The sequence below is a fragment of the Betta splendens genome, chromosome 4 (genome assembly GCF_900634795.4).
Source record: "Betta splendens chromosome 4, fBetSpl5.4, whole genome shotgun sequence".
NCBI classification, from domain to species: domain Eukaryota; kingdom Metazoa; phylum Chordata; class Actinopteri; order Anabantiformes; family Osphronemidae; genus Betta; species Betta splendens.
Window position 1 is genome coordinate 17,186,984 of NC_040884.2, and position 24,604 is coordinate 17,211,587.

At 39.6% G+C, this 24,604-nt stretch overlaps 1 protein-coding gene across 1 annotated transcript in view; it reads right to left on the minus strand.

Moving 5' to 3' along the window:
* sulf1 (sulfatase 1) overlaps positions 1 to 24,448 on the minus strand; it is a 53,810-nt gene extending 29,362 nt beyond the window's left edge. Inside the window, exon 1 of the mRNA XM_029148499.3 lies at positions 24,138 to 24,448. The gene's annotated coding sequence lies outside the window, so the exon portion shown is untranslated. The remainder of the gene's footprint in view (positions 1 to 24,137) is intronic.
* Between the last annotated feature and the right edge of the window lie 156 nt (positions 24,449 to 24,604).

Below are 24,604 nucleotides of genomic sequence, written 5' to 3' on the forward strand. Positions count from 1 at the left end.
GAAGGCTTACGTTTAGGTGGCTGAGCGCAGAGCAAGTACATAAGAATACAAACTTACACTACACTTACATTTTAGAATACTATCCTATAAAGTGTAAAGAAAAGTACCACACAGATCAGTGAAAACCCATAAACACACTACTTTACAGTGGCCCCTCTCCTCCCCTTCCTCTCCCTGCAGTAAAAGAGTATACTGCCTAAAGAATCATACTTAAAGAAGCAATAAAATAGTGAATTGAGTCGGTGGTGAAAGGGCTAGTGGCAGTAAACTGTTATATCTGTAGGCACAAAAGCACAGGCAGCAGCCTTCGCACCTCAGTGTGATAAATCCTTACAGTCCCACGACTGCATTCCTGCCCTTCACCAGACATTGCCTTAAGTTAAAAACGAGAGCAGAGGGGATGACACTAAAATTACACAGCTAAGGAGAAAGAAAAAGAAAAGGTAAGATGAGAGGGGGAGCGGGTTTCAGCCAAACGGCAGCAGACTGATACTATTCACCGTTAACCTTTGGACAGTACTGACATAACTGCTGCATTTCCTGAATCAATCAACCAATTCACAGCCCATTAATGTGGAACACGGGAACATTAGGTGAGAATGGCTGACGCATTAATCGTTGTTGCTGAGAGACTTCCCTCTTACTGATATAATAATGAAAGATTACAAACCATGATGATATTAAGGAGCGTCTTCAAAGCGTAACACTAATGAGCTAATTCCCCCTTGATATAAGACAGCAGCACAATGAGTTAATCAGGGGTGTCAAACACAGAGGGAAGCCTTCTAAGTAGCTCATTTACATTCTAAAAGCAGTGTCAACACCTTGGATTTGATCTCCAGTTGTCCTTTGATGAATACCATCAAGGTTACAAGTTAACAGACCCTTATCAATAAATGCCTTCTTTTAAGTTTACATGTAATAATATTGGATTAAACTATGGCACGTGAATCTTTTCCCCGCTAGGGCTAGCGTTTGAATCAGAGACAGAAAGGGACTTTAGAGGAAAAGAGCTCAAATTAGATTAACTAAATTCACAAAGACTGTCCCCAGCCCCTCTTGCATGGCTGCAAACATCCCAACCCACACCTTCAACCCCAGCCCCCATTCTCACGGCAGAGAGGTTTCAAAAGGGCCTTCAAGCAGACCAGGGGCGACCAAATCCCTGTGCTCTTTACTGGATTAAAAATGGCTGCCCTACTGGGGGAAAGGGGCTAGTTTTGGGGGGCTGTTGAGCACATCTGTAAACATAAAATCACATAGAAAAAAGGTTAACAGGCTGTTCATCTGTAGGGTGAGGATCTAAAATCATCCAGTTCCTACCACTTATAGTAGTGGTAAGAACTATTCAACTACTTTATATCAAGACACCACCATCACCAAGTTTGCATGATCACCCTTAACCTCTACTTTCATTTCTGATGTTGAAAACAAGAGCAACAAAGCAAGAGGCCTTGCTTTAGGTCTTAAAGTGGCTCAACCTTCCCCCTCTTATTTCCTTCCAACTTTCTGGCCATCAGTTGGGCCTGCAGGTGCAGACAGAGGCTAACGTTGGGGGCCGCAGGTTCACTATCTCCATTCTCTTGGGATGAATGAAATACACGGGTGTCATAGAGGTGATTTTGTCCGGGTGCCAGTATAGCACCAGACACGAAGCAGGAGGATCAAGCCAAGTGAGACACTAAAAACTAGCAGTGACAAATATCTACTGCCAAGTTCCTGCTGTTCAAAGACTGGTGCACAAAGAATTAATGCGTCAGCTTTGGAGTAATGCTGTTTTCATACAGACTCTCCCCTTTTTATGAGGAAATGCAGCTTTTCGTACTCATTCAAACTGAGAAAATGTGTTGCACAGTGGGGGCTATATATATATATAGTGCATTATAGACTATTAGTAATATGACGATTTGGCTCAGTCTTTTCTGCAAAGCCCTGTGATGTAATCTAGCAAGACGCTGTGCTGGCAAATCACGCACACACAAAACAAGGCCCTCCAAGATGCTTTTATTCCTAGGCAGTGCATTGCCCTTTAGCCCTGCTGCTTCTTAGGACACATCAGGGGGCAAATCAGTGTCATCGCAAGTTCATGCTAAAGAGGCACAGCTGTGAGCTGGGGGGACTTGCACGCCCAGTTGGTCATGAATACACAGGGCCGGAATTAGAAATAAAAGGTAGGCGAAGGAATGGTTTAGTAGTAAAGGACTAAAAGAAAGAACATGTGAAATGGAGGAGAGGTTTCTGTGGTTTAGTGACAGCAGAACACACAACACATCCGCATGGAGAGAGTTGGGAATCTACAATCAACATCAAGGATTACACATACTTTTGAAAAGCGTTGCAGACAAAAAAAAGGAAAAGACCAACATAAACTGAACTCATTAACAGTAACGTGAGATCAAGTGCTAGATCATCATGACAGGATTTAGAGCACTGTCGATACTAATGATGAGCTATCAACTATCTGACAACAGTTGGTCAAACATGGCCAGCAAAGATTAGTGTAAAGAATACTGTGGCAAGTTCAACTTGAATGGAAGATAAAATTATAAAAATTATAAAGTTATCATAATCAAATCTAAACGTAACTGTTTCCATTTTATGTTGTACTCATGTCCCAAACACTAGTTGTTTGAATCCTTCTTCTCATCACTTTTGACTCTAAATGAAAATGTTTGATTTGGGTTAGTGCCCAAATTTCATAAGACACGTAAAACCTAGAAAACAAACATCATGAATGGCATATTTACTGTTTTACTAATGTAATTCACATCATAGAATAAAAGACCCTGTGTCAATCACAGTTGTAAATGCCATGTCCCCCATCAGATAATAAGAGATCTTATTCATTCCAAACCAACTGACCAATTCAGTGATGAAATCCAGTAACTGCCACCCTAACCTTATCTTGGAAACTGTTCCAAACAATCCTTTCATTCCCCTCATCTGATGAGAGATGGAAATGATTGGGGATACCCTAAGGCTTCAGTAAATGAATAAAGGGCTGAAAAGCAGCGCTGTAAGCTATAAAGATAAGAGTGAGATACTGATCACACTGTTTGGGTCCAAGTAAAGAGATCAAAGACGTTACGGCAGCTAAGACAGTGGTAGTCCTTTAGTGACCAGGCCCCACAAGAGAAGCCGAAGGGCCCTTTAACACTGCAAAATAGGAGCTACAGTATTAAGGCAAGTTTTGTTTGTTATTCGTCAATTATTAAGCATTAGATTCCACCTGAATGTCATTAAATGTCAATAAGGCAAAACTATATATTCATTTCCAATAGCTTTTTTTTAGCTTTTGCCAAAAGACAGATTATTTAGTAATAAAAGAAAAAAAAAGTGTATAAAGCATAACAACAACCCCTGAAGCAGAGTTTGTTTTTGGTCTGCGGTCAACAGTCTCCACACCAATAAAGCATTGAACAAAATAATTTTCCGTTATGCTCTCCAACTTCACTTTGTGTCTTGGGTGAAAAAAGTGTTTGTTTGCATTGATATTCTTTGTGAAAAAGAGACCAACTCTTTGTTACTTCAAAGAGCTGACTTCTTAAAGATACGTAAAGAAAGCAGTAATTGTTATCATGAAGCCAGTGTCCAACTCCTTCCCCGTCTGAGGAGCTTTTGGAAGTCTCATCGTCAGCAAGTGGTGCTCTGTTTCCGGAAGCCTGACTTACTAATCCTCTCAGGCGAGAAGGTGAAAGGCAGAAACAAGGAGCAAGGGGGGAAAAGCAGTACGTGGGCGGGAAAGCCTATGTATGCTACGGCGTTCAAAATGCCTGGCTGAAAATAATCCTATAAAGCATGCCGCTGGTGGCCTGTTGAGAGGGAGAATTAGGATTTACACAGGCAGATAGGCTGTGCAGCCACCCCCTCCCCCCAGAGACCTTAACTTGACACAGTAAGTACAGAATTTTCATTCATCAGCAAAACGTGGCAAGAGAAAGAAGCCCAGGTTAGATTTTAAATAACGGCAGAGCCACTATTTTGGATTACATTTCACTGTAAACGTGTACCTAATAAAGTGGTTAGTAATTGTAATAAGTTAATGAACTAAATGAGAGTAAAAGCCCAGGCTTGGCTCAAAACAGACATGCACTCCAGCACTAGTGTCCCTATGAAAAGCTGTCCCCATGCAAACGTTTAATTAGGATACAGACTCTGTTCTGCACGCAGTAAGATTAAAACACAGGGATGTGGCTGTGGCTTTTAACTGCTTGTTTGTCACTGGGCAAAAGGAAGCACTGCGGTTCTGTCATTTGCACGCCACTCTGCTTCCTGGCTTCAGAAGAAATTCACTAACATGGACAGCTCACCATAATACAACTGCACCACTTATAATCCACAGAAGGGCCACTATAGCTTTAACGATCATTTAGCATGCATGCATTTTCCTTTAAGAATGCACTACCCTGCATCTACTGTAGTCTGCCTGCTTTCCGCTTGTAGATTAAAGATTGCACATTACACAGAAATAGCCAGAGGAACAGGTTTCAAGTCAGAAGCCCACAGGAGCCAACAGGTGCAAATTCCAGTGATGCCTGCATGCATTTGGACACTACTGTGTCTCTATAAACTTGGGCCAAGCAGCATGAGCATGGCGATATCCAGAGACGTCTGACAGCAAGACGTGCTTTCATGCCCAATATTAAGTTCAGTTTTTACAGTGTGTGACAGTCAAATATAAACACAAGATTATTGCCATGCATGATTTGAAAACAATACTGTTATCAACAGAATAGAAACAAAGTCTCAGATTACAAATATTTAATTATCTACATCATAATTACTATGATTTATTGCTACTGATCTGCGTTGATGTACTATTTTATATTCATTCCGCAGACTGTGAAGTCTGGAAACATGGACCAGACAGCAAACGTCAGTGGGGAATTCAGAGTCTGGGCCTGTGTGGGTGGGTGAGCACTCATTTAAAGGAAAACTCCCAATAATCCAATTAAGCACACAATTTCCTTTAGTACACTGGCATTGAATCAACTGTCAGAAAGCAGCAGAGTCAAAAAAAAAAGTGAAAGGCAAAAATGGTATGGACAGAGAAAGGGTAAGAAAACACTTTTCTGTATAGTTTTCAGCTGCTGCAGTGAACAAAATGCAAACAAAAGAGAGAGAGAGAGGCTTAAATCTTGGCAAACACGGTGGGGCCCTCCCATGCTCTACTCTGCAACTGCCCTGCTTGGCTGGTGATCAGCTCCCTTGTCCAGAACCAGTCTTTAGTAGCGACCCCATGACCAAGAGCCAAGCTGGCTTTCAGCATGTGAGTACACACGTGCTTGAATATTCATAAGGAGACGGGTTTTATTCAGAGGTCTGCATAGTCCATAAATGGCATCATAATCACAAAGACGGTCAAAAAAAAAAAAAAAAAAAAAGAGGAATAAGAATGTGATAATAATGTATTATATTAACCCATTCATGTAAAGCCTTCCTTTCTTTGAAACACCATGGAGTCGCTTCCAGCAAATAAAAAGACCTTACAGGGATTCATCTTTATATTAGTTATCTTTGGTCTTTGTACATACAAATGAGAACTGTAAACCAGTTTTTGTTTGTAAGATCAGGAAGTCCGTAATCGACCAGTAAAATGAGAGCAATGAGCAAAGAGTATGAACTAGGGAGGAATAAAACGGAACCAATCCAAAGAAAAAGGTATCTCGATTTGTGGGGGCAAAGCTTAAACTAGATTTTCGATTGCTCATATCCTAAAATTAAGCCCTCTTAATTCCTCACTCTTCATTTCCTGTTTCCATCTCTCCAGATGGCTAAACCATCCAGAGAACAACACTCAAGACGTTTTATGACAAAGCTGCTTCACGATAAAGTGAGCTAGAAAAAATTCTATCATAATATTATGTGTCCTGTTTTTTTATAGCAATTCTTCATACAAAAATCACAAACACTGTAAAAACAAAACACACAGGAGACAAATCTCACATCTCTAACTCAGTTGCTGAACTGGAAAAATACTGTCCCCTCTTATGCACTGACGGATGTGTTTAGTTTGGTGTCAGACATGCTGAAACCATACACCTAGAAAAAAAAGGGATAAAACACGTTGAAGGCTTTATGGACCCCTTGTCACATATTGGACACAACTTGAGCTGAAGGTAAAATGAAAAACTTTACGCTGACTGAATTAATAACAGCCATAAATATTGCAGCCTATAGCTTAGATAAACATGCTTTTGAAATGCAAAGCATAACAGCTGTGAAAAAAAAGTTTCCTGCACTTGTTCTCCAAGTAAATATAGTTAGCAATGAAAAAGTAATAGTAGTCTGATATTCTGAACAAAAAAGGTAAACTGTCCAGCAACAAAAAACAACCAAAAACAAATTGGGAAACAAAAAGGCTCATATTCCCTTTCAGTGTGACCCAGCAACGTGTTACTAACTTATACTATAAATATACCAGATTAAAGTATTCCTTTCGAAAAGATGTATGAATTTTGGAGAAACAGTTACTCAGTTTAGCCACAAATATGCAGAGTCAAAAAGTGTGACAGAAACTGCCTAGAAGTGCTGTATTCACTTTCCACATCTCATCACGTTTGCCATATGAACTCCATGCACTTGGCATCTCCTGTAATAGGGTTACACAATGTTGTTCCGGGTCAAACGTTAGTCTGAAATCCCAAACTCCAAGAAAACTAGGCTGCTGGTACCACAAATACAGATTTTCAAATGTGGATTGGTTTTGAGTTGAATCTCACTGCTACCAGAGAGAGAGAGTTTAGTCCTATAAATACTTTCCAGAAGTTGGACAAAATAAAACACAACCGAGATAAAACTTAATGATTTTAATAATTTTATTCTAGTTGCCTGAAAAGAACACCACACGACAGTTCAGTGTGCGATACTCACAGGCACAAGGCAGGAAATCTGTGTTTGACTAACATGTATGGGTGGTGCCAGCATGCTGCATCAAGCAAGACCTTTAGAGTCAATTGTCAAGGGCATACAACATCCTAGCCATGAAGGCCATCTGGAAAGGAGCAGAAATGCCACTATTTACAGCTATAAATAGAACAAATAAGGCCACAATCAGTGATAATCCCTCAACAATGTAGCAGCTTTGCTGCTTTACTTAATGTTCCATGACAGGAGAGGGAGGAAACATCCTGTTCCACCTAAGCATCACGTTGTTGGTCTCAGATAAACTGACCCTAAACACATTGTATGTAGTTAGAATAGTAGGGAGGGCATGTGACCTTTGACCTGGGTTGAAGGAGTTGGAGAAGTCTGGGATTAGTATGACAGTTTCGTCACAGCCTCCTACTAAATTCCTAGAATCTGAAAGTGTCCTCTTCTGTACAAATAAAGTAGAGATAAAGGAAAAGATTGATAAGGAGGAATAAGGTCAAATGGTTTAAATAATTTCTCTAATGCTGGCATGAAGATTAAAACATTCAGTTTAATAAATTGTCTTAAGTAAACCTTATTCATAACTGCACCTCAGGAACAAAATGTTTCTTAAACTGAGGATTTTGAGGGATACTTAAATGAAACTGTTTTCTCTTTGATAAGTCCACATGTCTAATAATCTTAACCTGAACAACCCCATTGCCTGGCATCTGTAGTTCTGTTTAAATAAACACATACTGTAGCAGCGTGGTGCCCTTCTCAACTACTTCTCAAGCCCATCCTGCTCTTGTTATAGCACCAAGAAGATCCTGGTAAATGAATATGTATGAACCTTTATTCAGCCTGTTCAAACATCCACCATGTCGTTCAATATATTAAAAAACAAGATGGACTTTCATCTCTTGGGTCTGCTCTCACATTTAAGCTTTACAATTATTCAAGTTGGACATCTTTTGCATCAGTGATGTGCAAAAATGTGAGAAGTTAGAAGATAACATGTTTAGGCCGAGGCATAATGCAAAACATACTGAGGTACTAAGACCTTACATGCTTATTCTGAGACACAGCAGCAATACTCACATTGTTACCCTGACCTGCTCTAAAATAGGCCTTGTCAATAGAAAAAGGTCAGGCAGTTCTTTTTAAGAAGAAACTGTTTTGAAAGAGTCCAATCTGCAACCGTTGTACATTTTTTGCACATCATCAGCTCTGGGCTAAGTCTTAAACACATACCTATCATTATTGGCAAGTTTGTTCTGGCCATCCATTGGATAGGGGAAGGTTATCAGATATCAGCCCCTACTATTGTATAAACCAAACTCTGAGGCAGTTTTTTTCTCTCAAAAACACTGTTCTTGCTAATGACTTGAGAAAAACAAAATATTGAACCATTAACTTTAAAGTAAATTGCAGACCAGTATTCCTGGGATTTTGTGTACAGATTTTGCATATTAGATTCAAAATATTTTCAATTCCGAGTAATTCTTGGTCTACCCTGCTACAGTATTGTAGATACTGTAGTGTGTTTTGTGTCTCTATCCTTGACAGTTGAATCATTCGGGGGTAAAGGGATTTTTAGGTTAAGCTCAAACTGCAGATAAATCAACATCTACCCATATCCTAATGCTTTTCCTTTTCTCCAAGACCTCCCAGTTTTCTTGGACCCAGATGGGCCACAAGCACCTTTATTAAAACAACAGTAAATCATCTCCACCACTGCTAAACTGTAGACAAACACCAGTTTTTGCTCATCTGCAGAACGTATGTAGCAATTCACCAAAAAACGCATACTACACAGTTTAGCAATGTATTAATTGAAGTTTTCTGGTACCTCAACTCTGTAGTGCCCTGAACTTTTGGAGTAAACTTGATCTTGTCCTGAAAAAGGCTCTTTCCCCCCTAACTCAAAAATTTCATAAATTATTATAATTATTAACATTCTGTTCTTTTTTTATGTACCTGTACACATTACATTTTTTTCAATCACATCCCTTCCAGTGAGAAGTGGACTTGAATAGGCATTAGTTGTAGTGAAGTGACATTTAACGGTTTTGTTCTTGACCTAACTGCTTGTTTTGAAACCTGCAGGGTCATTAGAAATGCTCTTCCCCCTCATTGTAATGGTTGTAGGACAACAGATATTCCTTGGTGAAGACACACATCTCCGTTAACTAAATTGACCGTGACTTATCCCTCAATGCCTACTGTTCTCAAAAAGGTAAAAGGAACTCCACCAGGTGGTACATAGCATTCCACACATTATCCTAATTTTTCCTCACCCCACAGTCCCGCTGTAGAGGTGTAGATTGGTCAGTAATGCCTAGATAGACTTTGTCAACATTACAACAAACCATGTTTCAGCGTGCCTTTCACACTCAGAGGTATGCAGCAGTATTTTCTGATCTGTCATTTGATACACCTCTGGCCTGTCTGTGTACAAGTGCAGCATGAAATCTTACTCTATTAATAAGCATCAATTTTCAAGAATTTGGACAGAGGTCAAATTGTCCAGATGGCCCTAACACAGCAGGGCCTATATTAGATATGAAAATGTCTTGGCTCAAGTCTGACTTACCGTTTACCCAAGACGGCAGGGCACGTCCCTTTTGACTTCTGCGAAGTTGCTCTGATCTGTCAAGCTGAAAAATAACCAGAGGCTACTTCAAAGGCTAGGTCTCTCCTCACAGAGGCCGAGTCAAAAATGCTTCATGGAAGGACCAAGAGCTAAAAGGCGTCTTTATATGAAAATTGGTTTCATTAGGAACACTGAAATGCTTTGAGGGTCACTGAAAAAGAAAACACATGCTGACAAGTACAAACATCTGCACCTTCTTAAACATCAGCCTAAATACTTTTAACAATGCGTCTGACTGGGTTTCTTCTTTTTTGTAAGACAGCAATTAAAGGATTGACTGCAGGTACTCATACAGCAACTGTACACGTCAAGAAATGTCAGACTGTTGAAGTAGGTTCCCTGAACCACTTCGCCTTTACACCAGTGGGTTTTGCTTTGGTAAATGTGAACCTGAAACGGTAAACCTTTATCTTAGGAGGTGTTTTACAGAGTCCAGAGGGAGGCCTAGAGCACGAGGTCCCATTTAGAATTTCTTTGCCCTGATGGTACATAGACTATACTAAAGTGGCAAAAAAAAACATCATGCAACAATAACATCTTGATGCTCTATTTACCTTGAATCAAAATTAGTACCATATAATGGAAACCCAGTTCCCCACAAAGCCAAATAAACTGGTGATGAAAATAAAGACAACGAGAGAAAGGTTCAGCATTCAAGGCATAGGACAGAGGAAATCAAAAGAAGAAAATACTGATTCGAAAGCCCTGAATTTCAGGGGCAAATTTCAAAGCACTTAGAGCTGAAATGTAAAATTATGGGTCAGCTGCTCATTCACATCCTTCATTGTCGGCCTGGAAAATTTTTCCAGATTTAACTTGGCTCTGTAACACATGCAGACCCTGTCAAGCCAACGGATATTGAAGGATGGAACCTATTAGACCTTATACATAAGAGTAGGAAGAACTCCAACAGAGAGGCATTTTATCACAACAACCACAGCAGGTCCTGAGACTTTGCCGAGTTCCAAGATTGGGAGAGGGTAATCCAACCTCACCAACTGTTCTTTATCTAGCTGAGAATCATTTCCTAAGGAGCCTGCTGTAATTTCTAACCACTGTGTTGACAGGCATAATTTTGGTATGAAAAGTGATGCAACTGTGGAATAGCTAAGGTCTTTGTGCTACTCAGGACTGTGACATAAGGTTTTTAGGGGGGAGTGGGAAATGTCCTATCAAGTGGTGTTAAAACACTATATGATTTGATGTAATTTGACAACTTTATTGTTAAAGCTCTTTTTCAATAGGTCCAGGTGAGATACATTTTCACCAAAAGCACACAGTAACAAAGATCTCTGCTCTGCTAAGTAATATGATTTGTTTATGCTACTGCTCAACTATGCTTCAATGCACTCCATATGGCTTGGTTTTCAGGAGAAATGAAGACATCAATATCATGTGTGTGGGTTTCCATGTATGCATTTGGGAGGATTATGAGTTTGGCTCATGTTACCTGGCTTTGCTGAAGCTGACCTGAATGGGACCTACAGATTAAGGAACCATCTGGGAGATGCAACGTGAGCTCAGGAGAAGAGGCACAGCAGTGGCTCATAAGGACGCTACAAATGACATGTTAACACATTTGCACGTCAGTGTTGCTCAGAAGTACATTTTGCGCTTTGCAGTGTCCAGTGTCTTTACCAAGATGCTGGTAAAAAGAGTCATACCTCTGAACTCTTGATTGTGACCAACTAATTCATGCGGTATTGACCCACACTGAGGAATCCCTCATGAACAATGACCACGTTTACAAGTACTTTCTACAGGTAGTAGGCTGGGGCATGACAAGTGCATGTGCTAAAACCTAAAGATAATATTCCTTGTACAGCCACAGACAGTGAAAGTATTGTCTAACCATATTTATACAATTTGTGAAATGGAGTCAGTGGTACATCTTTAACGAACCATGTCAGGATTTATTCACCTATCTTTGGCAACTATTACACAATCCTAGACCTTTGCTTCAGTGAGGTTTTTCTAAAGCTGTGTTCTATAGTTCCATTAATTCAAGATGGCTCCTGTACACAGTATCAAATCCAAAGCCAGAGAAAGGCCTGGTTTCCATATAAAGAAACGATAATGGCCCCTAATGGCATCCTCAGGACCCCCATCCTGTCTCCCCCTACCTGATGTTTCAATTAAAAAGACCCTTTTCCCAGCAAATGTCAAAGCAAATAACGTACTTGTTTAAAGATAATGTGCAGAAAACATGCACTTCTTTATATCTGCAGGGTGGGAAATGCAGCTGATATCAACCATAGAAACTGTTACACAGAACAGGCATAAATGAGTGACAACCAGACTGAAAGTATTAAACTCCATCATACAGTACATGTTCCTTACGCCACTGCTGCCTCTTGGTCTGTGTTTGGGTCTTGTCAAGAATATGCTCACCCAACTACAACTAACATACTGTAGGGCAGGCAACCAAGAGCCACATGCTTGTCTCAAGGCCCTTTCGGGGATTTGACTCTCCCCTATAAACGCAGTCACTAATAGCAGCCCAAAGCTCCACACGTTGGTATAAGCACAGGCCTCACAGCTGCTGCACTCAAACAAGCTCACCAAATCATGAGAACAGCATACCATCTGCTAGTTGTGTCTCCTTCAGATCATTAATCAAACTCCTTATCACCACATTGATGCTGCAAAAGATATTGTTCCCACCACATCATTAGGGGCCCACCGCTTTTTTTAAGGGGTGACATCATTGTGTAAAAAGCAGTTAAACTTGAATTTGTCTGATGTGGTAAGAAGTATTTTTGATTTAGCATCAATGAATGCACATTAATCACTCAGAGCAAGGCTCTTTAAGTAATGACATGTACAGTAATTTCATTACACACAGTCAAGGCTTTAAATGGTATTCACTGGGTGTAGACAAAGAACATGAAAAGGTGATCCTATTAATGTATCCACACAGTACTTTTATTAAAAAGGACAAAGAAAGTTTAAAAAAAAACGCACTTCATGGTATATATGTACTGTAGCAGGACAACCTGCAAAAAGCAGAGTCTGATTGAGACAATAAAAAAAAGTAAAATAAATAAATAAAAATAGAGATTGTTGTCCTAGATAACGATGCACCTACAGTACAACTGAACCAATGACACTGATGTATGGCAGCTGCATTATCTGAATGTAAGCCTATGCCAGGGATTATGTTTGCTTCAAAGACAAAATACTGTTTTAGAAATCGAAATACTTGTTTTAGTCATTAAGAGATGTATCGATCTTAAAAAAGAAACACATTTATAACAATAATGCAGATTTTTACAAAGAAAACAAGCTGAAGGTGGAACATAAGCAATGTTGCAACATATCATTACTATACTATAAAATAAACACAATCTAACTCTCCTAACTTGTCAAACACAGGAAAACTTAAGAATCTCAAGTAAAGAGATAAAAGCCAAAACCTCAGTTGTAAAAGCAAAGTGCTGGTGATAAATTAGCACTCAGGTCCTGGATGTATTTCAATGTTACACTTACTGTATCAGAGAGAGAAAAAAAAGAGCAAAGTATGCTGGTGCTTATCAGAGTGTTCACCCTAGCATAATTTTATGAATGATGATAGGAGCAGACATTTAGCATCAAAAAGCAGCCACATTACAGTTTCTAGACACAAACATACTGACACTTATTAAAAAAGTATAACTGAAACATTTTAAATAAGAGCTTGTATCATGGAGAAAGATACACATATGTAAACAAAGTAATACAGTGGTAGAATAGAGTCATTTATGGTAGCTGAACAACCGTAACAACAGGTAGAATGTTTTGCATATGTATTAAAATATAAATTATGAAATTGACAGGACAATTATGTGTACGTATACTAGTTTTATACTAATGTATACTAGATTATAAAATGGAGCAAGATGATACATTTCAAACCAAGAATAAAAATTATTTAAACCATGGATGGTAATTTTGGTTTAAAAACAAACAAAAAAAACCTGACTGACTGGTGGTGTTATGACCTAGTTGTGGCAAATTGAGAGCTCATAAGTCTAGTTAGCAACAGTTGCTTACATTTAGAGGCATAACAGAATCTTCTAATTACAAAAGCTCAATCTGTAAGATTGCAGATATGTTTACAACAGCACAAATTTCCAAATTATGACATTGGCAGGCTGTTTGAGAGAAAATATCCATCAGCTGACGTGATTACTATACTATGTAAACTGACAAAACACAAATGTTTATATACGGTAGCATCTAAAGCGAGAACATTTTCCTTTATAAGAAAGGTAAACTGCAAATCAAATCCCTCAATTGGAATAAATCTCTCAGTAAGACATCATTAAATGAAGACACAGAAGGAAAAGTCAGGATTCAATCTCACCAGCAGCCCCAGTCTCACAAGTGCTTCCACACACAGTGACACAATTCATACACAGACACAACCCACAAACTCTCAGGATTTTACAATTTTTGCCAGTCCAAGTAATTACTGTACTGTACATCATGCCACTTCACTATACATCCTGTTTCACTCGTGCAAAGCAGCACAAACAGCAGTTAAACATTAAGATCACTGTGGTATTTTCCGCTCTGACACCTACCAGCTAAAACTAATTGGAAAGTTTCACGGGGCTGAAAGAATGAATGGACAAACATGATTCAAGTACAGCACACATAAGAAAGCTTTGTCGTGATTTAATATATCTATATGAACAACAACTATATAACAACATATACATTCTGCTCTGCAGCAGAGGTATGTAGACTGTCTAGGCCAAAAAAAAACAAAAAACGTTACACCTAACAAAACAACCGTTGAATGCTCTATGAATGTACTGCGATTTTCCATTCACATTTTCAGACAAGAAACGGGGTAGGGGTTGGGGGGCTCAAATGTGAGAGGAATTTAGTTTTATAGACACTCCCTAAGGATCCATTGATGCATAGAAGTTTATTTTAGCACATTCCCTTGGGGGCAACTTCTAACCTACTGCTCAGACAGGCATAAATCTTACTTGACAAAAAACAAACAGCACTTTCAGAGCGTACAAGTGCCACACATCGGTGTGTCAATCGGCCCGACAGGATTACCATCCATTTTTAAGCCTGACCTTTACAGAGAATAAAAGCACACTGGCTGCTCAACAAGGTATTTAAAAGTTCAAGTCAAGCATGTTTCTCACATTATTAAATGTGGAGCCCCCCACCCCCTGAAGATGCCAATTAGTGCTGACAGCAAAAAAGAAAGATGCAGAAAAGTCTGACCCTTAAAACACAGAGCTACATTCAGTCTGGTACTCCAGAATGGCGATGTGGCATATAGCTTTTACGACAAATTCCTTCAAAGCAGACAACAGCAGATGCTCTGTTGTGCCTGTGGCAAATATACGAGTGTGAATGGCTGATTTCCTCCAGCAGGACAAAAACATGGGGGAGAAAAGTAAAGCCCCGAGAAGAGTCCTGGGATGACCCATTTTTCACACAGTCAGTTCGAGCAGCTGTCCCCCGCCTACCCCACCACGACAGTCAGGTCTGCTCTCAGCTAAATAAAACACCTGAGACAACTGACAAATTAGCATTTTATAGCCTTGGGTTGTAAGGAAGATATAAACGAAAACAAGGTAGGAGGTGAAGAAGTAATGAATTGTTATTCATAGTGTTGTAAAAGTGTAAGAGAGTGTTAATGAATACTAAATAAGATGCTATCTAACAAATTAAAGCTGATCATAAGTGTCAATGTAGTCCTGGGTCAAAGAAACTGAACAATAAAACTGATGCATCTACTGTGGCTCCCAAGACCCAGGCTGTTAAGAGAGATAACCAAAATACACAAGTAGCCCATGGAAACAAAATAACAGAGGCGATTTAATAAAAAAAAAAAAAAAAAGGCTGATTTCAGGCCTGTTGCATCACAAATCTTTCATTAGGGAGGCCGGGCAGGGAATCCTGCCTGGTACTGTAGCATTGCCCTGTACTCTGTGGTTACTAAATCTGGCTAATTTCAAGCAAACCCCTATAGCCACATTTTAGTTTATACAGTTCTTCCTCCGATGACACAAGTATTAAGCTTGAGACTTGTGCTTGAATGTCTCAGGGGTTGCTGTTGGACACATCCTCACAGTAAACAGAAATATATCAGAAGATTTGCACATTCAACACGCTCCACAAATCTAAGGAGATAGTGTTTCTCTAAATCTAGGAGAACAAGTTTCTGTTGATCTCACTACATCCACTGTTTTTTTTCTGAAGGGCCTGGAAGGTAAACACCAGCAGGACTCCTATCACTCCAACTGCTGTGCTCCTTGACCACAAACGCAAACTGAGACTTTCAACAGCCTGCGCTCACACTCTAGCATCCTGACATTCTCATCACCTTCCCGCGCACAATCTGACTTTGTAAGCACCTCTAGACACACATTTGTCACACTTGTCCACAATGAGAAGGATAAATATGTAAGCTCAAGTATGCACAAATTTGTTAATCATTCAATATATCCATCACTGAATTTTCCCTTCTTCACTTTCTTGGCCAGCAGGTCTTTCCATCTGTTAAACAGCTGGTAGAAGTTGGGGAGGGCTGCTCCACCCATTGGGTTTCTACTCTCAACAGTCCAACTTTCTTCCACTGACAGTAATGATTCTTCTGTGGGTCTCTTTTGGGTCTGACCCAGTGCCATGTTCACCTTTTTTCATGATGTCACATCAAGGCCAGAAACCCAAATGTTGAATATGAAGAACGTCATTAGTTTGGCACTAAAATAAAATTAGTGACTGGTGTGGGTGCACAACCACCGTACAGATCTACAATCTGAGATTAAAAAGGCCATTTAAATAAAAAACACATATACAAAATAGGTAATGATTGCATCTATCTAACATAAGCATTTGGTCTGATTAGGTTCTTTGGTGAGGTCAAAGTAAGCAACCATCTGTAGCACAGCAGCCACCACTGAGCAAAGCATGGGTTTTCAAAATGTGTCATTCATCAGTGTTTTCTTCCTTCACCTCCTCCCTTTGCCTCTCTTTTGACAGACAGGTTCAGGGCAGGTCTGGGGTCGACAGCAAGCAACCTGACCCTGCCCACTGCCCCCTCTCTCTAATTATCTTGGCTCCCTCCCAGTTCCAATGTTGATTTAACCTGATGTTAGTGTGCCAGTTCTGCGCCTCTGAAATTAAGTTCTGTTCTGTTCCGTCTTACATATATCTAGCCTCTGTCACTCCTCAAATGTGGGTTTTTAGTAGCACAATCTAAAAGAGATAAGGAGAGAGATATTTGGACTTTTCCGGTCAAGCATGTTATTTCTTGCCACAATGAGCAATACATCACAACAACACTATTGATGAATTGAAAGCATTATATACCTAAATATGTAGCCAGGACAAAAAGATCCTGCACTGAAAATAGCTGCATGAATATAATAATTTAAAATAGGTTCAATTCAAGGAGTGACACTGCTTAGTGTGTTTAAAAAAAAAAAAAAAAAAAAACTCATCTCCAGAAGTGTTTTGAGATCTGCGTTTGCACTGACAGCTTTGTTGACCTTTCCCCCCGGTCTTGCTGCACCTGCCTGACCTAAAAGTCACAGCTGCACAATGGGATCTAATCCACCTACACCCATTGTGTCCTCATTATTGACCAAAACAAACTCTTTTCTTGGTTTAACAACTGACCCACAATGAAAGAATAGGAATTATCAGTTGCATATCTGTCACATGGATTATTGGTGTAACTTTGCAAGACCAACACATACAGACTTAAAAATGCCTGCCCAAAAAAAAAAACGTCTCTTCTGGACTAGTCACCTTATCATAAAAAAACCTCCATGTCCCTATAACAATAATCAGGGTCAATCTGGGTCATTAAGCTTCTAACAGGGTCTCCAACGGCAAATTGGTTGCAGACAACAAGCCAGTGCTTAAGGCCTACTGTATAACAAAGAAAAATGAATAATGTTAGCTCAGACTTTGGTCTGTCAACAATTTTAACTAAAGTATAACCATTAGATAAAAACATTTATAATGATGCAAGACCATCATCGCAAGGAGCAATTCCTTTAATGCAAGATGCATATTTTCCTTTTAGTGTGAAGGTCTGAGAATCTAGCCTTGAATCTAGTGTGAAAAAGTCATGTCCATTTTTCATTACGTGGTAGGAAAGATCAGCACATCTGTCGTGAAGACTTGTTTCAGAGTGATCTTTCCGATTACAACATACTGTTATTTACTTCAGCTACACTGAGGTTGCCCTCTGAATTAGACCAAGAGCAGTTTTTCCTGGATGCATTTCTTGGAGATGCACTTCGTTTCCCTTTGAAAATGTACTGCTGTTCATCAAATCCCCAATAGTTCTCCAGAGAAAAGCTAAAGTACTCAGCATGGAGAGAAACAAACCCAGATGAGACTGAAGTTTCTGGAGGGCAAGACCTGAAGAGCTACATCACATATGGTATACACTGCCATTCTGTATCAGTCTACCACACACGGTAAGACCATTAGTATACTAAAACCGTTTTCAAGCCTGAAGTCAAAAGGGAGAGAACAATAGGTGACAGCATGGGCCTTTCTCATTATACTTACCTCATCTCACCAATACCCCACATACAGGACTTTCACTGGCCGTCTCTTACATCCTATTCAGTTCATGCTGAGTGAAAGCCTCAAGTCCTCCTTCATTCAATAACATGTCTGCCCATTCCAGCCGAGGTTTCCATGTCTCGCCAAACACAGAGAGGGAAGGTCAGAAGAAAAGTCCACCAGTGAGAAACCCCATCTGTGTCCTCATCCATTCTACAGGTCTGGACATGAGCAAACAGCTTGCTTTCACCACCTAGGAAACGCTTTTCACTTCACACTGGAAAGCCATTTGAGTCCATTTACACAGACACACACACTGAATCAGTTCATGACAGCAGATGCAACACAAATTTCATGAATTGGTAGAGATAAACATTTTAGTAGCTGCACCCCCAACAAGACTTCCTGGCTCTTTGTGACGCTGGTCAAAGCTGTCTGAGCTTGGATATACCAAGAGAAACAACAATTCTAAACAGCATAGAACACTATAAACCATAGTACAAGAAAAAACATTGTGTATAAATGTTTGCATATGGTAATCATTGGTCAGACAGACTTGGCTTACTTTAAAAATAGTAAATCCTCTTATGTGGTGAGTAAAAAAAAACACACTTAAGATATGTAGATAAACATTATTGTTTATATCTTCTGTATTCCAAAAAGGAGCTTTGAAGAAAGTGCCAAAATATCTTTTAGTCTACAGCCAACTATATTATTAAAAAACCTAAATATATAAATAATATAAATATTTTAAATGCTCAAATGTGACCAAGTCAAAACTTCATGAAACAGGTGCATAGGTTTTGGTTATCAGACTTCATAGCCGCTTGACTGCCTCATGCCTAGTTCAAAGTGTCATTTCTCTTTCAATTACATGCCACACAGACAGAACAGTGCAATGGGAAAGTTCAGTCCACAATTGGCGAGTTTGCTTGGACAGATTGGACAAATATTTCCTTTGTGTGGTTGTCTCCCCAACAGCCACAGAAGATGGAGTTAACAATACAAACTGCACGACATTATGAACTATTGTAAGACACATGGCCCTTTTGCCAGCTGTCTGTTTACAGTTCACCAATAGTCATAGCTATCAATTAGCTTCATGGCAAAAAGGAGATTATGAGTATGGTAGAGTGAGCAGAATTCATATTTTTAACTAGGCTACATTTTTGCAATGGCAGAGAAGAGCTATTCTAGATAAACTACTGAAAAAAAAGGAAAGTCATGGCACAAGGAAGAATCAATTGGTACAGTAGGCCAACTACAAAAAAAAATACTCATTTTAAACCACAAGTCAGTTCAAGCATTTCTAAACTTAGAAATACTGTAACAGGGTCCAACCAAAACTCAGACACATTTCTTTTGCACCATATGGGGCCATCTACAGATTCTAGTCTCTGTAATAACACACCAACTGCAAGGACAAACAGCAGCCCAGACCACATGCTCCTGTAAATCAAGCCCTGGCTGCTAATCTGTGTAGGCATCTGACATCCACCCTAAGGGGCAGGTGACGCCATTATGATCACTTCATGGTCTTGCTCAGTCTGCTCAGCATAACCAACATAAGCACTAAACCCAGTCCGAGAAAGAATACAAACTATATTTGTTTTATAAAGTGTTTTAGTGTCCTACATACCTCGTCTAAAAATCTCAGATCTGAGAATTGCAAAAGCCAGGATTTTGTAACCTAACTAGAAAAGTTCAAAAAGGTCAAAGAAGCAAGGTGCTATTGAGGTCAACCTACTAGACCTGCAAAAAATGGAATCATTTTTATTTTCCTTAAATTTCACTATGCCGTTAAGGTTTTTACTGCATATAAAAAGTATCTTATTCCATATGTAATAAATAAGTATTAAAATCATTGGGAGATCAAATACCAGCCCCCGACGTGGAACTTTCATAGAAGTGATCTACTAACAAGCCAGATCATAAGAAACACCACTGGCAACTTCATCTGTGCCCTCTTGTGGAGGGCTGGCACAGTTCAGCCTCCTCACACTTCATCTCCCTGTATGGCAAGAGGCAAATCTTACAAAGCTGCTGGCAAAACACATTTCTCACAGTCAATCTTGTGCACTTCTTCTATAACTGCTCGTCTTTCCTTTCCTCCCTAAAACTAAGCACCCGGTTGCATCATGGAAATATACTGTATCACTATAAACACCAACCCCCTCATTGTTTGGCCTTGACATGACACACACAAGTCCAAGTATGAACTAACTTGACATTGTGGGAGGAACACAGAGATCACTTATTAATGACTTCTCATATAACAGCTCCTCTTTGATCCAAAGTGCTACATAGATATCAAAGGCAATTTAAAAGAATGTTTTACTGGCCATTTTGCTCCTCTGAGATGATGGAAGAGACAGGATGAGTCAGACTCCTCATCAGCAAGAGTCAGTACACAGATGTTATTGTCTGTAGTCCTGTAATAAAACTCTGTGGTTAATATTCTTTTCCAATTTGATAACTGCAAGCATATGTACGTACATGCTGTAAGTAAAAGCCCATAATCTGTGTAATATATATTATTTATGCCTTGTGGCAATGTTTATATGGATTCCAGCCAAGGTTGCTTTGGATACCAATACGTGGTATTTTTCTATGATACAATAAATCAATTTTATTGCGAGGTTCTCCAGGTCTGAAACAAACTGTGCACTACCTAGATTGCCTGCCTGTTGTATAGATCTCACTTATTGGTTCAGAATCGCATAGTGTACGGACTTTGTCTAAAGGACTGAGCAGTTTGGGTACAACATTGGTGTCGTCGACTATTTCACCATGAATCAAATGGCAGACCTAGAAATACTCTAATTAGATAAACACATGTAGAATAATTGAATGAAAGCCCCCTAAATAAAGCACTGTTTAGCCATCCGTAGACATGACATAGAAATTCAGTCATCCTTTTATCAGAATCACAACTTATCAAGTGCAGGCAGAAACTCAAGTTGCTTTTAGACATGCACTGGAGGCATACAGTATGAGTTACATATGAGAAAGCAAATGTTCAAGTAAGACTGGCCAGAGAATGGATTTTAGCCTGGAGTCCCCTGGAACTACGAGGCAGTGTCGGAATGTGTTCTCCACTGTGTCATGCCTTGCTTCCCACACACTCAATATAGGAAAGCCTGCACCTCAGTTTAACCCCCGCAACTCCATACAATGCCAGGAACAGCCCCTCAATGTTATATGTAACAGCTTTACTCTGATTAACCTTTAATTTAACTGTGCATGAATTCATTGTCCATTATAGCTGTGAAACCTAAACTACATTATGGGAAAAGAAAATGTGTCACAACAACAAATGTGACTTGTTAATGATGCGGTTTGTCCATCATGCTCCAGCTGAACGAGGCTAATGCAAAAGTATCGTGACCTCTGAATAATTCCACTTCCCAGCGCATTGCTGGTAAATTGAGATCAGACTCTTGGCTGCTTTGGTCTTTGATGAGGGGAAACAGCGTAATTTCTGTGATTGGGAAAGAAGCAAACCAAACACTACCAATGTTCCTTGCACAGTTAATCTGTCCAGTGTCATTTTGCCTGCAAAACGTGCACGCCGGTGGTTACTAATGCGGACAAGACAAGAAACAAAAGACCTCTCACACAGTACTTTCTAAAGGGCGTGATAGATAAGAAGGGATTAGAAGTAGGACATGTAGAAAAAGAGCAACAGGTGCTAAGCAGCTGAAAACTCTCAGACTTATATCATTAGGGCAGACATTCTGTGGTCTCCTGTGGTCAGAGATCCACCTACAGTCGCTGAACAATCTTACAGCTCCTCCCCTCCCAACTGGCCAATTACAACATCATCATTCAGTCATACTCCACCCTTCTCCCGCATAGAGTCCCATGGAGACCTAATGAAATAACACGGACACTACAAAGGAGCCCTGCCAAATCAAATGATTCAATATTATTTCTACTTTATTTTGCTTGAATTAGCTGGAACTTGTGATTGCGATTGCTTCAATACTTAGAAATTCATTACTGTATAAAGGAAGCAAAGACAACATGATAAAGAGAAGGCGTTGAGTTTAAGATTACTTAAATATTGGCAGTTGTTTTATAGTGGTAACAGAGTCTCAGTGAGGATGAACAACATCTTGCCACAAATGTGTTGAAAACCAAGTGGAAATTTCTAGCAAAAATAATCAGTTCTCATCAAGCACAAGGTCACTGCATGACTATGCATAACTTGCATAACCTTAAAAAGCTGGACGTGACGATCTATTACCCTTTTATTCCTGAAACTCTTTTACTCCAATGTCCCATAAATATTTATGACCTCTTTTCAACAAGGGAAGATCATAAAAGGACAATGACTTTACTGGAATATAAATCCAATTTGCATTTGGTGAGAGACCTGATGTTGGTTTAGTTTTCTCTGACACTGTTTGACTGTTCGTGGTGAAATAAACAGATATGAATAACTAATCCAAAAAGACTATGTTGTATTTACTGCATGACATTTAGTGTGATGACACCTACACAGAGCCATCTACCAGAAGCCTCTGGCATGGGTGGAAGCACAAAAAAATGCTGGCAATTAGTACAAAGCAGCATGACTGTGTATAATAAAACACAGCTCAAGGGATGTGAAGACTAAATAAATTCACTGCAACTTTATATGTAAATGAAAACATAAAAGGATGTGACTCAGGAGGGATTGCTGCCACTTGTGCATGAAGCTCTGAAATCCAAACATGTAACTGAAGAGGTGGAGGTCTTCACATTATCCTCGGAGACAAAGCAGTTTGACAATAGGTTTACATATGATCATATTAACAGTGCCCTCGTGTCCATGCCACAATATTTAGCTTCAGTCCACTCCAGTCATGTTTCAAACCACCACAAGAGTAAAAATAAACATTTCTAAGTCACTGCACCCCACCAGACCAATATTAGACCCTTGCATTTGAAAGAATAATAACATTAATATGAGAAAAAAGATTCCCTGAGACCAGAAACAAGCGCTGAGTTTGGATGAGTCATCTGACCCAGGTCTTAAGCCTCACCCAGCAACAAGACTTGCCAGTTTAGAACACACGTTAGCTCTGCTTTTCAAAAGGGTCCATGTGTCTGGAAAACTGACCACATGACGGTCAGGGGGAGGAATCCCAAATTGTTCTTTGAGAAAACAAAAGGAGACACAGAGAAGACAGCTCCAACTACCGGACTCACGCACCAGGACCCTACAGTTCAACTTTAACAAGTATTTACTTTCAAGGCTCTTGTGGATTGTGTGGATCTTAATGATTCTGACAGAAAAGACTCGCACGAGCCAGAAATGACAACGGGTTTTTTATCCATCGACTACGTGATCCCTTTGGATTTTCTGAACAGCTCTTTGGATAAAAGATTTGTTAATCCCAGTAGTAGACGTTTCCTTTCAAGCATACTACACCAAATGGGATTAGACATTTCCACGTCATTTAGCATAAAACGTGAGCCTGACAGCTGGAGCTCTATGGAGGGACATTTAAGAAACAGACGCCTGTGATACTTTATCATATGTAGAGAGGAGTGATAAAGTACCACAGCAAACAGCTAAAGATGTTTTCAAAACAATTCAACATACAATAACACTTGTCTCGTGCGGCCAGTACGTCTTTCAACACCTCGCCAGCCTGGCCAAACACAACAGCCTCATCTACTCACAATAATGATGAATATCTTTTGGTTTACAAAGTTGGAGGTTAAGTTATTTTCATTCGCCTCTCGGCAGAATGAAAATTAGATTTTAATGGATTTAAGATGTGTTTGTAAGAGACAATCGGAACAATTAGCAAATGACTGTAGCTTTTCATGCTGCAGTCACGCTACAAATACCATCGCAGCGACCGCTAAAGCTGCGGTACCACGCACATACACACGGTCAGGCTAAGCTAAGCTAATGTTAATTAGACATTAGCCATGATAGACAGCTAGCAATACCATGCTGTTTAATGTTGCGGAGCAAAAGTTTGGTTCATACAGCTTTTCAAACAACCTACAAGTCAAGTGAATTAGCGTTAATATTGTTTTAAAAAGCAACAGACAGCACAACACCGCATAGCCTAGCTGAGAGCTAGCTTACCTTGTATGTTGAACGTTGTATAGCTTCAACGAAGGCTTTGGCAAGTTTTCATTGGCAGCAATTAACTTATTTATTTTGATTGTATTTACATAAAACCGCCAAAGACTGAAAAAGCATCTCTTTTGTTACGTTACTTTTATCCGTTACACAGATAAATTTGCAACCCGGAAGTGACAGGTAATAACTGCTGACCTGCAGCGAGACCTCATTGTTTTAATGATCGTAGCAGCCTACGTTTATACTCTACATGCAATTAAATGAGAGCTTCTATTATAGATATACAGAACATGAACATTTTTCAGATTTGCACCTGCATTGTTGCTCCAGTTAAACTTCTTTGTCCTGATATTTACTATTTCAACTGGAAATAAACCTGCAAATGTATTGAAACAGCATCGGTTTTGAACTTTGGAGCTCTCTCTGATCCCACAGTGGAACAAGCCAGTGATGTAAAATGATCGTGGGAC